This window comes from Cupressus sempervirens, chromosome 4 (genome assembly GCF_028749045.1).
Source record: "Cupressus sempervirens isolate cs-2001-9-10 chromosome 4, ASM2874904v1, whole genome shotgun sequence".
NCBI classification, from domain to species: Eukaryota; Viridiplantae; Streptophyta; class Pinopsida; order Cupressales; family Cupressaceae; genus Cupressus; species Cupressus sempervirens.
Window position 1 is genome coordinate 8,898,597 of NC_143121.1, and position 16,578 is coordinate 8,915,174.

The 16,578-nt window shown below is 34.8% G+C and overlaps 1 pseudogene; it reads left to right on the plus strand.

The window, feature by feature from the left end:
* Positions 1-1,090: 1,090 nt before the first annotated feature.
* On the plus strand, positions 1,091-1,811 carry LOC149559676 (ubiquitin carboxyl-terminal hydrolase 2 pseudogene; annotated as a pseudogene).
* Positions 1,812-16,578: the final 14,767 nt, after the last annotated feature.

Consider the following 16,578-nt stretch of genomic DNA (forward strand, 5'->3'; position numbering starts at 1 on the left):
AAATGAGGTTTTTATTGATTTTTCAGTGGTTGAAATTGATTCTAATCAATACGACAGGTTCTATGGATCAATTTGAAAATTTAGTTATATGAAAATGAAATTTTATCTTAGTCGGACCCATTTTGGAGGCCCAACTAACTACATCAGATTAAATATAAAGGTAGGGGTTAAAAGTATTTTAACAAGGGGGTATTCTATGGAGCATATTAGAATTACAAGTAAGAAGGAAAGTCATTATGATTAGAGGGGTATAGTCAATAATTAGAAGGTAGATGAAAACAATATGAAATTAAAAGATTGCCAAGACGAGTAAAAATTTGGAGGGCTTGGTTGTTCTTCACTTGGAGTGGGAGCTTTCTTAGAAAAGGGGCCATTTCAGTCTAGCAAAATTGTACTGATACAAAATCACTATAGTTGGAATAAAGAAGCTAATGTTCTTTATGTAGAGTCACCAATAGGAGTTGGTTTTTCATATGTTAATAGTACTTCATTCTGTGAAGGTGTAAATGATAGAAGAACAAATCTGGATAATGTGGTCTTTTTCATAAGATGGTATAAGAAGTTTCTAGCCTACAAAATAAAAGATCTCTACTTGATAGGAGAAATCTATGCAAAGGACTATGTTACTCAGCTAGTAGAATATATGCTACAATACAATAGAAAGTATAAAATCTTCAATCTAAAAGGAGTTGCAATATGCAATCCATTGATAAAATTGGGAAATGACTCAAATGCAAGGGCATAATCCCTATGGTCTCATGGGTTCATATGTGATAAAATCTACAATAAAATGGTTTATACCTATAATTATAGCCACTATGTTCATGAATTTTATCACTATAAGTTATTAGAAAACTGCAATGATATTAACAAATTGATCTATTGATACTGGTACTCTACTTAAGCCCATGCATGGACAGCGAAGACTGAAGGGGAGCCATAGTCAAAGAGGAAACTCAAGGTAGGAGGATTAATATGAGAGAATGAATGGCAATGAAGAATTTAGAGGGATCAAGTTGTGCAACATTGCCTTACTTTATAAAATTGTTGTTGGTGATCTTCCTAGTGTAGCTGGATATTAATCTTCAGAATGTCTTGGTGCACTATCGAGTCAAACCCTAGTGTGTTCAGAGAACTTAATCAACATATGCAAGTCAAAGGAGTTTAGGTTGAAGAGCTATATTCACTAGACTTGGAATCCTTAAGAAATATGTCTCTAGTTTATGGCTCAATGTTCCTTTTCAAGTAGAGGCCAGGAGAGAAAGATGATCAACCTATATTGGAAGATTATAACCCAAATTTATTTTTTGCAAGCTAGGTCATTAAAAATGCTTATGCAACATGAAATTATTTCAATTCTAATGAATTGTGTAGATATTGATATTGGCCCAGAACTATCAAATTTGAAGGAGTTTACTAGGAATTTTCCACTTGAGCTCAAAGGGCTCACTATCAACAATAGCAAAGCAATTCAAATTGCTCACAACAAATTTACTTGACTAGAAACATTTGTTTCTAATGAAAAAAAACTTTCTAATAAAGATGATGGAATATATCATTTCATAATTTATATACTCATTGATAATATATTATATGAGTCGGATGGGTTGAAGGAAGGGCCCATCAGTCTTGGATAGTTCAATGGAGGTCAACATAGTTTAGAATGATTGGAGATGGTTCAACCAATAATTCAAGAACACATTGAAAAATATTCCAAAAGTGAAATAAGATTCAACCTCATGGCAATCATAAAAAATAGAAAAGATATATATACTACAAAACTTAATGATCTTTAGAGGAGGAAAGATTAGATTATAGATCAATTGGCAACCACAAAGTACAACGGAGAAGTGGATGTGAAATTGTTTGGGAGAGATTTGTGTTTTAAGGGGTGATTGGTTCAAATCATTTAATCCCACATTGAGTGATTGAAATCATTTTCAAATCTTTATGTCATAATGAAACTACCTTTTAAAGGAAACAACTGCATGGTGAGCCCATGACCAACTATATTCGACCAGGAGTTAATTTTGACCAAATGTATGCTAGAGATTGATGACATCAGCATGACCTATACCCATTGGAAAAACATGCTAGATTCTAGTGGTCACCATGTTTGCACCATAAAATGGGAGTGTTTCATTGGTAGAGACATGGTGACCTCCTAGAAAGTTGATAAAATGGCGAAGAGTTTTGGGTCTTGCTTAGATATGGTGAGGAATCTTAGACCAACACACAGTGACTAGCTAGTTGGTAGTGAGGGTGGCTAATGATGTGGTAACTGGGGTGAGGTGGCAGTGATGTGGTAGAAATCTAGCCAATCAAATGATGACACGTGACAAGGTTAGTCAACCAAGTTTGACCCAAAATGAAAAACAGAGGGAAAATTTCAAAAGACAAAAAAAAACTTTTTAATACTTTCTATGGAAATCATATGCCTTGGGAATTTTAAATAAACTTTTGATTTTTTTATATATTTCATACTTTAGAGAAAAGGTTAAATTTTTATAAATAAAGTGCAGTCCAAGGCCTAGAAGGGGATTGTTTTTCATTTTTAGATCCTAGGAGTTTTTGGTAAGTTTATATAGGTGTATTATATATCACCAAAACTAAGAGGAGAAGAACTTTATGATTCTAGAGTTTTTTTTGCATAGGAGGTCATTGCTTCTAGTTATGTAGGGATTTGTCTCAGATGCCTAGTTTTTAGTTTTGATTCAGTTGAGGTAGTTCAAATCTAATTTCTAGTAAATTGATGAATGAAATGAACGTAAAAGGAAGCATGGATGCAGTAATGGGTGAGTTTTGTCACATATAAGTCAATTAAATGGAGGTTTTATCAGCATTCCAAATGCATTTTAGATGTTTTAGCAACATAAGGTTTTTCATCATTAAACAATAGATATTTCAAGTTGTTAAAAAACAATGATGAAACTAAATTAGATTTCATGGGTAGGAAGATGAGAGAAGTTATGAAACAACAAAGAATGGAGTTTCAAATGGAAAAATGTCATTTTTAGATCAGATTTGTGATTCTTCCTCTATATCTTGCTTTCTTTGATCCATTGTATTGGTTGGCAATTTTCAGTATGAGACCACATTGTTGGATCCATAACTGCAATTCCACCAATTCTTCAATAGATATTTCTCTTCTATGAATAGTAGTAGTGAATATAATATAGCTAGCTCTAGTCTGTTGAGCATTTCTATGTTTTAATTTCATGCATATGAATGTATAGTTTCAAGGAAATGAATACAATTGAGAAAAAATATCTTTAGTTTCATTCTGATTATCATCTCCTTCCTCTATTGTCTGTAATGTTTTTTGTTTTAGAACAAAGAGCTTAAACTCATTTGCAATCCCTTAAGGTTGTATGTCTAGATAGGTTTGGTAATAGAACAAAGAGCCAAGTAAATTATTATTTACCTTGATAGGGTTGCAGGTTTCACCAGGAGGATATTCAGTAAGTAGTGAGAAATTTTATGAAGATAGATGTCAATTTACAAGGTGAATCAATAGATCACATACCTAACTATATGAGTATATCTTAGGTATCCATATGTATGTTTTTACTTAGCTTTTTCCCAATGGATAAGGCACTAATTAGCTACAGGATCAACTTGTTCTTACTGCTGAAAATTTGGGGTTTTGCTGAAATAAACATCATGAATCAAATGTTTTTCCATTTAAATGTTGAAGGATTGAAATTTTATGACCTCATTTAGCTTAGCAATTTCTTTGGTCATGTTATTAGCTATTCCATGTCTAAGATCTATGCATAAGTGTTATATGATTAAGGGATTTATCTACTTTATCAAGATTCAAGTGTATGTTTTAGCACTGGTACCATATAAGTGAATCTAAGGTACACCCACCTAGGTTTTGCAGAGCTTGAAGTAGAAGAAGGGTCTAGCCTTATAGTTGGCCCAGCGTTTGAAGGGGTATGTTGAAAATGTGAAGTAGCTACCTCTATATGTACCTTGATCTCATTGGGGTAATTTGAAACCACAATATTTCAAAATACCAACAAAATCAAAATTTATTAATTGAGGAAGATTTGAAAAATGCTCAATTAGATACCCTAATCAAGTTTTTTACCAATATGGTATTATCTAAGGTTTAAAAGTGAAAAATCTAATTATTTTCAAATTACATTAGTTACAATGGTTTCTAACATGAGTGTCAATTAGAAGGGAAAGGAAATAATTATGCTTCCACAATTTACCCTGATAACATGTGATAAATCAAATGAGAGAAAGGCATAAGAAGAAAAATAGATGGTAGAGATAGAGATACCCAAAAAAAAAGAGGCTATCCAAGATCTTTATAGTTGGCAACTTCTATGCCAATAAAACCATTATCTAGTCCACCTATACACCAGGTTAAATAAACTCAATAGGAGAAGAGGCCTAGATTAGGTGCAAAGGGAAAACAATTGAAGGTATCACTACCTAGTTATAACACCCTCTATCATAGGTAATTGCATAGAATGATAATACAATATAGGAATGAGTGAGTTTAGCTAAGTTAATCACATTAACTATATATGAATTGAACAATATGACACTAGAATAGATGTAAGAATTGTAAACCTTTTTGAGTCACAATCCAAAATAAGAATAGTTGAGAAGAGAACATAAAAAGAAACAAGTATTATACAATATAAAGGATTTTTTGTTGATACATTTGAGATTTTTTATGTTAATGACCAACATAAATTTTTAGATTAGCTAGTGTATATAGTTGATAAAGTTTAGACAAAACATATTCAAACTAGTGATAACTTGATGAGATGGTCTTAAAAGAAATTTGAGCACAAAATTTTAACTCAACAGAACTTGCAATTAGGCAAGTTGAGCTTTTTACCCTCTTGGTGTTTTAAAACTACCAGGCTTCTCTAAACCCAATACCAAGATGAAAAAGATAAAAAATAAGCCTAAGGACTAGATAGATCCTATATTCAGCAGGATTAATCTTAGATTTGGACCAACTTCAACAAAGTACAAAGACTCTCTACACTTTAGGCTCTGCAAGGCCAAGGCGGGTGCACCTTATGGATGGAGATGACTAGTTATTTTATATTCTTCTCCAAAACTACTTCACTCACACTCTACTATTCATATATATCCCCTATAGAAGAAAATGGTCAAAAATCTTCTTGGATTTGCAATGACTCCTTTATTACAGTAGCTAACTATAACTTAGAGGAAAACTATTACAAATAACTAATGACCAACAATTTAATTGATCATAAAAAAAAAGTAAATATTGATTTTATTTATATGTATTGTGCAACGACATGAACATATCCACTTTTATCTAAATTAATTGATCAGTGCCTTATCTATTGCTATATAGAGTCAAACTAGTAACCCTAGACCTATTTAATTGACTTGCAATTAAATTTATCAGTTGTTAATCCTGAATTTCATTCTTCTGATATCCATCCCATATACCTAGAAACCCTATCCATTCATGAAAGTATTTACTTAACTCCTTGAATTAAAACAAATCAATGAAGAGATATACAACCCATTTTACCAATATATGAAAAAGGAGACAAAACTCAGAGACACAAATATGCAAAACATTTCTTTGTACTAATCTTTCTTGAAAATAATACAACACTAATATGGAGCTCAAAATATAACTCTAGACATAAAAAAAACCCATCATTCAAGATTTAACTATATTTCTAGATTGGAAAAATTGAATACATCATATAATTGACACAAAAATTGGATTAACTATGAAATGAAATAAAATACTAAGAATTACATAGCCTTCGGATCCTCACTCCACATCTTGGAAATCCTTTTATAGGAAGGATTGCAAAAAGCTTTAGATGGGGGCACACATGTCAAAATTCTATTGGAAAGAAAATACAAAGATATTGAATTAATGTTACATTACAAACATTCTTTGTACTTTGAACAAAAATAGGATGTAGTTGCAAAATTGGTAGGTGGCACTATCTACAGGAAACTTCAACATTTTTCTATTTATTCTCTAACTTCCTATCGCTTTCTTTTCCTTTTCTTTCTTTTGTCTCTTTTGACAGCTTGTTTGTAACATTTTAACTGCCTTGTGTTGGAATAGCCTTAATTTACCCAACTTCTTCCAAAATGTATATCTCCCTTTTTGTGGGTTGCTCAGTGCCTTTAACTTCATCCAAGTCCTTTGTAGCCTTATTCCACCTAGAATTTTTTATAGCCCTTGATTGTAATGAAATTTTTTTAAGGTCTATTTCAACCTTGGATAATGATTCAATTAATTTATTAAAATGGATATCACTATCATCATCAAAAATTGATGTTGTGCCTACTTGATTTAGCTTTGAGTCAAAATAATCTGACCATTCTTGTACATCCTTGAGTTTACTATCAGCATCAAAAAATCAAAGGAATGCAAGGCTCAATACCATGTGACAAGATTTTCATCTTACCTTGTATAATTTGCAACTTTCTAGTAAAGAAGTCTATTAGTTCTCTCACTATTTCTAGGCCTTCTTTTACTATGATGATTTTATCAAGTAGATTTGGCTTCTTCGCCGTCAACATGATTAGCCTCTCTAAGAATTGTACATATGGCACCCATAGAGTAAAAGTGGGTGATATACATGCAAGTTCTTCATTGCAAATATGTTCAACATCTTGTAAATAGATAAAAAGACCATGTGCATGTTGAGATATGTTTCATAGAGTTTCTACTATGTGGCCTATCATGCTTTTTAGGATAGTTGTCCTTACCTCACCACCTTGATGTGGAGATAGAGCATCAATGCTCATCATTCTTGGCTTAGTTTCCTCTATCTCCATCTCTTTAGTCTAAGTGGACATTTCTATTGTGCCCCTACTAGTTTTTCTTGGATACCCTATGCTTTGTTTTTGTCTACATTAGTTAGTTTCTCTTTCAATGATGCAACTTCTGCCTCCAACCCTTGAGATTTTTCTTCCATTTCTTATATCTTATTTTTATAGACATGGCTCTTCTTGAACTCTTCCTCATAGAGTTTTCTAACATGTATATAGTCCTGGAATGATCTAGCCTGTCTTATCACTATCTCCTACACTTTGGCCTCATTCATGAATGAAATTGTTTCATTGCCTTGGTGATTTTCGTACCTGAGGTACCCTACATGGTCTAGACTATCACATTTCCTTGATTTGTGCTCTACAAATCCATTAACTTAGGTTTATTAGTTGTAGGATCCATGTTGCACACTACTAGAGACTTGGAATCAATGTTAAATCTTGATCTCCCTCTTAAGTCCATTAGATGCAAGTGCTTCATAAGAGTTAGAATTCTCTTGTCTTCTTATCTAGTCAAGCATGAAAGCTTGTTTTGAATCCTAGCTAGGTATTATAAGCACACCACTTCTCTATACTAGATCTCTATCCTCTTTAGGAGTCATCACCTCATTCTTTGGATCATAAGCATGAATCTTGTCAACCAATTCTTTCTTCTCCTAATGTGATTCTGCTAGCTTTACTTTCAAAATTAGTTCACTCTATTTTATTTTGTAGAGGAATCTTTTAAAGTTAGTGGATTTTATGAATTCATCATCCTCTATAAATTGTTGAGCTCGAATGATCCTGTCGTCCAATCTTATTGTTGCCAATTCTAAGATGGTCAGAGAATTCTTTATTGCATTGATCCTATCTATTGGTGTACATAAGTATTTACTTCTTACACTTTACTTAAGCTTACTTAGGTCAATGCATTATTTTATTATATTGCATAATTTTATTATTTCTTTAGTGAGACACTTAGGAGTTTGTATACCTTCATGACTTGTTATGTTGACAACACTACACTAAGAAACTCTAATTCAACACATGGTGTCTACAACATTATTTTGTGTGCTACACCTTTGTAGGCGTATCCTCTCATCATCACACCTACTCTTGTGCTTAATGGAGGATAATCCATATTTTGTGGACATGTTCTTGGTTGTATGACTTATCATGTTGTTGACTTCTATGCATTCTAGAAGCATTCTTGAGGTCTTTATATAGAGGCACTCCTAGTGTAATTTCATACATATTGAATGAATATTATATTGTTATTCTGATCATATTCTTTTGGTCTACTATTGTGCTTGTGCTTGAGTTCCTTGATCTTGGGTGAATTTTCCCTAAGACAAATTCTTACATGGTATCAAAGCTACACCAAATTCCTACATGGTATCAGAGCTTGAGGAGATTCTCTTCACATAGCCATTAAGACCATTGTTGCTTCAACACCTTGACCTAAATTTGGATAATTTACAAAAAAATGGGAGCATCTAGAGCCAAATCAGACCTCACCATTGCATCTAGAACATTGATTTGGTGAAAATTGACTATAAATTTGCCTATGCTAGACTAAAGTTGATCATCAGGATTTTTTTTTAGTAAATTGGCACCTAAAGGCCCAACTTTCAACTTGGATATGGCCATTTAATTCAATCTGTGCATTGTATTTTTAGATCTAAATTTTAATTGTCTCTACAATTCTTCAAATTTTTGTACTTTTTGAATTTTTTTTGACCCCACAAGCCCTTGCAGAGATTTTTTTTTTGCAAGAACTAGGTAGTGACACCCCAGTCCCTACAGAGAATATTCTTTATTAATTTGGTAGTCACATTCTCTGTTAATGATGACATCAAATTGTACAAATTTTGGACTGCACAATCCAAATATGGTAGTACATCTTGAAAATTTGATGAGGGAACCTCCAACCAGTGGTGCAATACCCCAGTGACCCCTTTGTTAGTTACCTCTCTGGTGCCTTTCATTTTAAAGAAGTTTGTAGTGCACACCCCCACGAATGTGGGATTAATACAAAAATTTTGGTGGTCACATAATCTATTCCAGAATGCAAACACAATCACTGGCAATGGAAATAATATCTTTGATGTCTTTTCCCATAGTAGTGTTGAAGTCTCCGACCCTTAGCCCCACACCATGTGGCATCAACTGCTTGAGGCTTGTAATCTAGGCTATCACCATGACATCAAAATGTACACTCGAAAGTGTCCCACTCTAAACCCTTCTATCCAAACGATTCCATGAGTTTGGAATGCTTGGATGTCGGCTTAGAGCTCCCTATCCATGGAGTGCAAGAGAGTATATTTCAAGAATAAAAAGGCTCTCAGATGAGCCTTAGAGATACTCTTCTTGCTAGTAAACCATGCAATGGGAGGTTCCAAAGACAAGATGCAAGAATGCAAATGTCCCAAGGAGTTCCTCAAGGATGCAATGCAAATGAAGATTAAACTAGAATGAATATGAAAAATGCAGCTATTCTAAGCATGGATGAGAGTGTTACAATCCAAATATTAAGCTATGTGAGATAGATTATTGCAAAATAGAAGCTAAACTAACATGCAACATGAATCTAAGCTAAAATGCTATGGTATGAGAGAATGTAGACAAGAAATAGAAGTTCTCCACAAAGCTCCAAAGAAACCTGTTAGAAAACCTGCAGCATAACAATATTCAAAAGATGGATTGGATTGAGGGGGAAAGCTCTCTCCCTTTTAAATATGTATGGACGGTGGAGATCAAGATGAAGATGGTGGATGATCAACGGTGGAATTCGAAAATAAGAGTGATCCATGTGCACACACAAATCAACCAATAGAATATAAGTTGACTTGTCATATAAGACAAAAGTCACAAAGCCTTTTCTTTTAATTGTAAAATAGAAAAAAGACTTTATGTGTGCACTTTAAGTGGGTTAGAAGAATGGGGTATTTTATTTAATTAAAAGGGGACATGTTCTTTTAATCAAATAATGAACTTAGGATAGCATAGTCAAACTATAGGTTATAATCAAATAAATTGATTATTAGCAATTTGGTCTAGATAAATGATTAAATTAATTTAGCCAAAATGCTGAGAAGGGGGCTAATAGTCTAGATGACCATTTTTAGGTGATTACATTTGCCCCTCTTTGACTAATGTGTGATCGATCTGGGAACACATTATGTCAAAGAAAATAGAAATCCTAGTAGGCGGTGATAGATATAGATATCTGATTTCAAAGAATAAAATGCAGAAATAGATGGCAAGTCCTGAATGCACAGCCTAATAGCAGTAGTACTGAACACTAGGAAGAGATGATGTCAGAATTCAAGAAGAATACTAACACTTAGAAAAGAAGATAGAGTGAGAGCAAGTGAGAAGATCAAACAAATGCTCCTAAGCAGTGATAGAGTATTTCTGCCCCCTCGGGATCGAAATTGAAATGAGGTAAGGGGATGCAAAAAATGGCTAGAAATGAGAAAATTAGAATATAGCAATGTCCAAGATGACGGATAGCTGATTAGAACCCAAGAATGACTATATAAAAAAATTGATAAAATGCCCCAGTTTGACTAGAGTTGACCTTGAAGTATATAGCATAAAAATAAGGTCGAAATGAGTAGAAAGGTGATTTTAGACATGAAATAGTGAATTTAAGTAGATATGAAGTATTGAAATGATGAAGACATGAAGAAATGAAGATGCCCCAGTGGTGATTCAGAGATTAGAACTCAAAAGGTCAGCTAACTACTCAGAAGAAAGTAGAATTTTAAAAGACAATTTTGACCATCAAGATGAACTCGAATTTGGATTTCGATCCCGAAAATGAATCCAGGATGTTGAAATTATTTAAGAGGTCAAAACTTTATATAATGTGATGATAAGATAGAAAAGAGATGAAGCAAAAGATTAAGAAGGTGAAAAGACATGAACAAGAAGAAAGTAAAGAAATATATGAAAGGAGTTAGCTGATATGTCCACAGAAAGATGAAGAGAGAGCTCTCCCCATATGCAAGAATGCAAGACTAAGCTATAAAATGAACCTAAAATGCAAGCTAATATGCAAAGTGGTTTACCAGCAAGAAGTGCATAACATTTAGACTCTTAATTTCATCATTGAGCATTTATTAGGGACATCATGAGATCATACAACCATCACTAGTATAACTATGAGGATATGAATATGATCAATATGAGATAGGTATGTGGAAATCCAATCTAAGCATCAGAGACATGTAAGTCAAGATAACTACACGATTAGATTCCCTAAGTTTAATTTAGCAAGATTACACCTGTATCAAGGCATCAGCGCCAGGATAAACCCTGAGTGCGGTCTTGCAAAAACAATCAAGGATGATACATTTATAAGTCAAAGTGTTGAATAGGACAAGCATGAATGCTTACAACACTATAGACAAACAAAAGTATACCCACAAGCAGAAATCAAGAAAATATGTCCCATGCCCCCAGTCTTCTAGTCAATGACATCCTTGAAAGACTATTAGGGAGGGAACACCTGGCAAAGAAATCATGATAGACAGCACACAAAGTAGATAAAGATCAGCATAGCTCAGTCGTTTAAGTGTTAAAGTGCGTGTGTGTAAGTCACTTGGCCATTTCTTCCAGACTTGATTCTGATAGTGAGATATCGCGACATCGGAGACCGTAGGTAAACTATCTGTAAAGTGTTAAAAAACACTTGATGTCAAAGTGGGGGAAGTGTTGAGAAACACTATTTTGTGAGTTGTCCAAGAAACCCTAATGCACAAGAATACCTCAATAGGTTAAGTAGCTATGCCCCCAAGATGAGGACAAGAAACAATTTCAAGCCAGGAAATGTGTAGCGAAGTGGATGATTGAGACTGATAGATAGAGGTGCGAGGGTTTCAAGTAGCTCCTGTTTCCAGGTTTTCACCACTTGACAGATTTTTTAAGGACTTTTTTCAATTTTTTGTATTTTTGTATTTTTGATTTTTTTGGTGATACATCAAAGTGCCTATTGCTAGGTTTTCACTAAGATGATCATTTTTTCAGGACATTTTCTGATTTTTAGGATTTTTTCAGCATCATATATGATTTTTTGGATTTTTTAGAAGGTTTTAGAGATCACTAGTTCTCAAGCAAGATCACATCATTTTCTCCTAATGTCTAGCAAGGTATAGGACATGATGTAGAAACAAGCCAGTGGATAAGCAATAATGCATAAGAAAGGAATGTGAAGCAAGTGAAAGTGATCCTCAAGAACTGACTCCTCAAGAGTACCCAAGCTAGGGAAAGAGGTGAAATAGTCATATGAAGCATGTTTTGGATAAGCAATGGAAGAAATGAGCAAGATAGCATGAAGGATAAGCAATGAAACCAACAAGTGTGATAGCATATAAGATAAGCAATGGAAGCCAATGAGTAAGATAGCATGTAGGATAAGCAATGGAAGCCAATGAGAGAGATAGCATGAAAGTGTGCAATCCAAGAGAGTAGCCATGTCAAGAGACCTATGAGAACCATGTTTCATTTATTATGATCAAGACCAAGGGGTCAACTAGATAGGATAGCGATGGGATAGAGCAATAAAAATAAAGCTCAAGATGGAGGCTATGAGGGAATGAGAAAGCACAAATAGAGAATCTCATGGATAAGATAGCCAATATGCAAAGATAGCTCAACATTGTCAAGATCAAAGAGAAAAGAGGGGATAGATGGATGATGGAAGAATTACGTATGATGCTTGTTTGCCAGGTTTTCATCATAGTACTTATCCAAGGTGCCACAAGAAGTAGTTTTCACCATAGGATGGATTTATTTCGCTTTAATTTTGCTACCCAGGTGCCACAAGAAGTGGTTTTCACCAAGGCACATTTTCATTTTTTTCATTTTTTTCTATTTTTTTCTTTTTCTTTTTTTTTAAATTTTTAGAAAGAGCTCAAGCTTTGTCAATTTAGATAGTGCTTTTATAGGAAAGATAAGCCATGATAAGACAAGACCATAGAAAGGTATGCTCAAAGATGTTGATAGGGTGATGAAAGAGAAATGGTAGTAGGAAGAGTTCATGTATAGAAAGGAGGTGTAAGCTTTAGAGGATTTCATGTGGGTAGCTAAAATATTGGACAAGATCAACATTGACACACACCTTGAAGGGTATTGGAACAATGGAGGAATCATGGATGAAATAGCTTGAGATTTAGATGTATGAGGTGGTAGGAAAATTTTAGAAGAAGATGGAGTGGAAGTCTTTGGAAGCTTTTTAGAAAGATTTTTGGAAGAAGATGGAATGGAAGCCTTTGGAAGCTTGAATGTCAACTTTGAAGTATTTTCAATATTCAAGTCTTTTAAAAGAGACTTGTGAATCCATATAGCTTTAGATTTTCCTTTGGATACTTCAAAACACATTTCTTCAATAATGGGTTTAGGAACCCATATTTTCTTTGATTTAGCTTTTTTAATAGTGGACCTTTGCGGTCTCTTTTGTGCATTCTCCTTCTTAGCATTCACATGTCGATTAGATGGGACATAGTGATCTTTCTTTTTCAATGGATTCTTATGTTTATTCTCACTTCCAAAGGAATTGGGATTTGTGGATGAATAAGGATGATATGACTGATTTAGATGTATAGATGGGTGAAAATTCATCAAGGATGAGTGTCTTTTTTGATCTTGAGGTATTATAGGAGAGCTAGGGAATGAGCTAGGATTGAATGTAGGAGATGGAGGAACATAAGGCCCCAATATAGATGGAAGGTTTGAAGACTTTAGCTTTGATGGATGAGGACCAAGGATAGACTTAGAAGATGCAAATGGATAGTGAAAAGGGATATCAACATCTTTAGATTGAGCAACATAGTCAAAGCCATCAATAGACTCGTGAGTAGCTTTAATAGGGACAACATTTTTAATAGGAGCACTTGAAGCTTGAACAAAATTTTGAAGTGGATATGGAGAAGTAGAACATGAGGGGATGCTTCGATCTTGACAAGTAGCTTTGGATAGCATATGAAGAGAACTTTTCTCATAATTTTCAGTAAGCTCAAGGGAGATAATGGAAGTGCTATCTTCATCATACTTAGGAGGTGGACAAGTTATAAGATATGGAGGGGAAAAATCATGAAAGAGATGAAAGGGTGCTTGATCTTGATCTTTCTTGACATTTATAGCTTTTTCTTTTTGAGAGTCCTCTTGACATGGAGCCACTTCTAAGGACAAGGGAGAATGAAGAGTGAATGGAGTAGTGCTTAGATTAGGCATAGTAGTGCATGAAGGTTGAGGATGTTTAGGATTAGTAGCATGGAAAAGGTTTGCAGCCAAGTGAAGGTTAGCTTGAGTTTCTTTTAGAGGTAGCCCTTGAGGATACACATAGTCAATGTGGAAAGCATTAGGTTCCATTTTTGCTAGAGGCATGTTGGAAAGCTTTGAAGTGTTGGGAGATGCATGAGTGTTGGAAGAAGTGGAGGTTGTAATGGAGCCACTACTAGACATAGGTTCATCAATGTAATCTTGCTCAAGAGAAGTATCCTCAACACATGATTCACTAGAGGTTCCAAGATCAAAAATCTCATCATCAATGAGATCTTGGATTTTATGTTTCAACTCTATACAATCAAAAGTAGCATGGTCATTAGATTGATGATAAGCACAATAAGCATCCAAGAAAGGATTTCCATAGGAGCTAGACTTAGGCAACATGATGAGCTTAGTTTCAAGAAGTGTTTGCAAAATGTCATCATAAGAATGTTCCAAGGGAGTAAAAGTCCTATTAGAAGTATGTCTAGAGTCCTTTTTTTCTTTCTCAAGTGAATGGTATACATCCATGTCTTCATCATTATCTTGGTCAAAGATAGGTCCATCATGAAATTTTAGCATAGGCTCAAAGGAGGTATCACTTGCTTGTTCTCTAAAGAGGTCTTTAGGTCTAGAAGATGAAGACATTTGATGTCTTGAAGTAGAGCATGTAGACCTAGAAGAAGAGGATGACCTCAAAGAAGGTGACTCATATGCATGTAAAGACTTTAAGTAAGATTCACGTAATGATGCAATCTTCTCCTCTAACCTTTTCTCAATTTTAGACATCATTTTTGTCATGCGCTTAGAGAAATGAAGGTAAGAAAGATCATTTGTCTCTTCTAGTTCTTTGTATTGTGCATATAGATCTTGAAACTCTTTAGTGACATGGAGGATATCATGATCATCTAGATTTGGTTGAAGTTTGGTAGCACAAGATTTAGATCCCATAGGTTTAGATGCAAAGCCAAGCATAAAATAGTCTAGAAGATAACTTGATGTTGAAACTATAGGAGGTAGAGTGTTCACTTGCCAAGATAGTAGAGAGAGATTAAAGTGACTTGTCAAACAATATGTCCAAGAAACTTACGACATGAATGACTCAAGTCAATAGCTAGGCAAGATGCCCAAATAGCCAAATAGATAGAGCAAGCAGGGTGACAAGTGAACAACTCTCCAACCCAAGAGTGTAGTCAAGAAATCAAAGAAACCATTTCAGCAAAAGGATAGCTAGCAAGAAAACATAGACCATGAAGACAAAAAGACCAAGAGCACTAAGACCAAAAATTCACTTTAAGCATGTTCAAGAACTAGAGACATAGCAAATCAAAGTTAAATGATGAGACTCCCCTTAGGAAGCAACACAAGAAATTTTTTGCATTTGATGTTTTGACTTGGTTGACAAAGTTTGACAATAGTTGATAGCATAGCAAGTTTGATGTTCAAAAGCAATTTCTTTCCAAGCAAGATAGTGACACATGGAGTAGTCTTCAAACAATCAAGTAAGGGACAAAGCAACCTTGCATGATACAAGCATATGTGACGTCTCAAAAGAATTTCCTAGAATTATCGTCATGTGTATGTTCAAAATATTTTCACAGGTATAGCACATTCGAGAACACATCAAGCAATATCTACCTAGAAGTCATGGTTCATTACTCAACAACTTGGCCCACGCTTGATGCTCCTTTGCCTCACACCAAGTGGTTGCCCACAAGAGATATTGGCTTTGTCATGGAAATGCCACAAGCATAACCAAGGGAACACATATGGTGAGTGTAAATCTTGGGGTGATCCGGGTAGTCCACTAGGATCAATCCTTGCACCAAGAAGTTGAGCGGCTAAAAAAGGTAGTTACTAACTTAGAGTTTTTAGATCGGGCTTCCGTTCATAGTGTTCCTCTTGCTCCCAATTACGGGACACCTCACCTTGCGATGAGTAACCGATCTCACGATCACAAGAGTACCTTAAGCATTCTTGCCTAGTGATCTCCCTATGGTCGAAATCCCATAAGCGATCACACTAGACGAAGATAAACACTACGTCTACCAAGGTTTTGTGTCCTTGATAGCCTTGAGTTTATAGTGGGTTGGAAGAGCCGGGTAATTTGCTTGTCCCCACTTGGGTCGTTCCTCTCAGGTTGTCCGAGAGCAGGCCCTCTAAAGGATTCTAACTACACAAAGTGGATCAAATTTTGGAAGTCAACATTTCTGGTTCACCACAAGGGTGAAGAGCATACTCTCCTATTCCAATCATTTTCTCCCAAACACGCCAAGAAGATTCATTTACCCCTTGCTTTTGAAACCAAATGGCAAGTCAAGATTTCTGATTCACCACAAGGGTGAAGAGCATACTCTCCTATTACCAAAAGACTACAATCACAAGTTTTATGTGCCTATGAAAAATGAACAATTATTCAATGCCACACATGAAAACAAAAAAGCAAGAAATTTTGGATTTTTATGCTTTGGGCAGCCCTGCAAACAATCGTTAGTAGCCCTTGTGCATTTGAAGCTT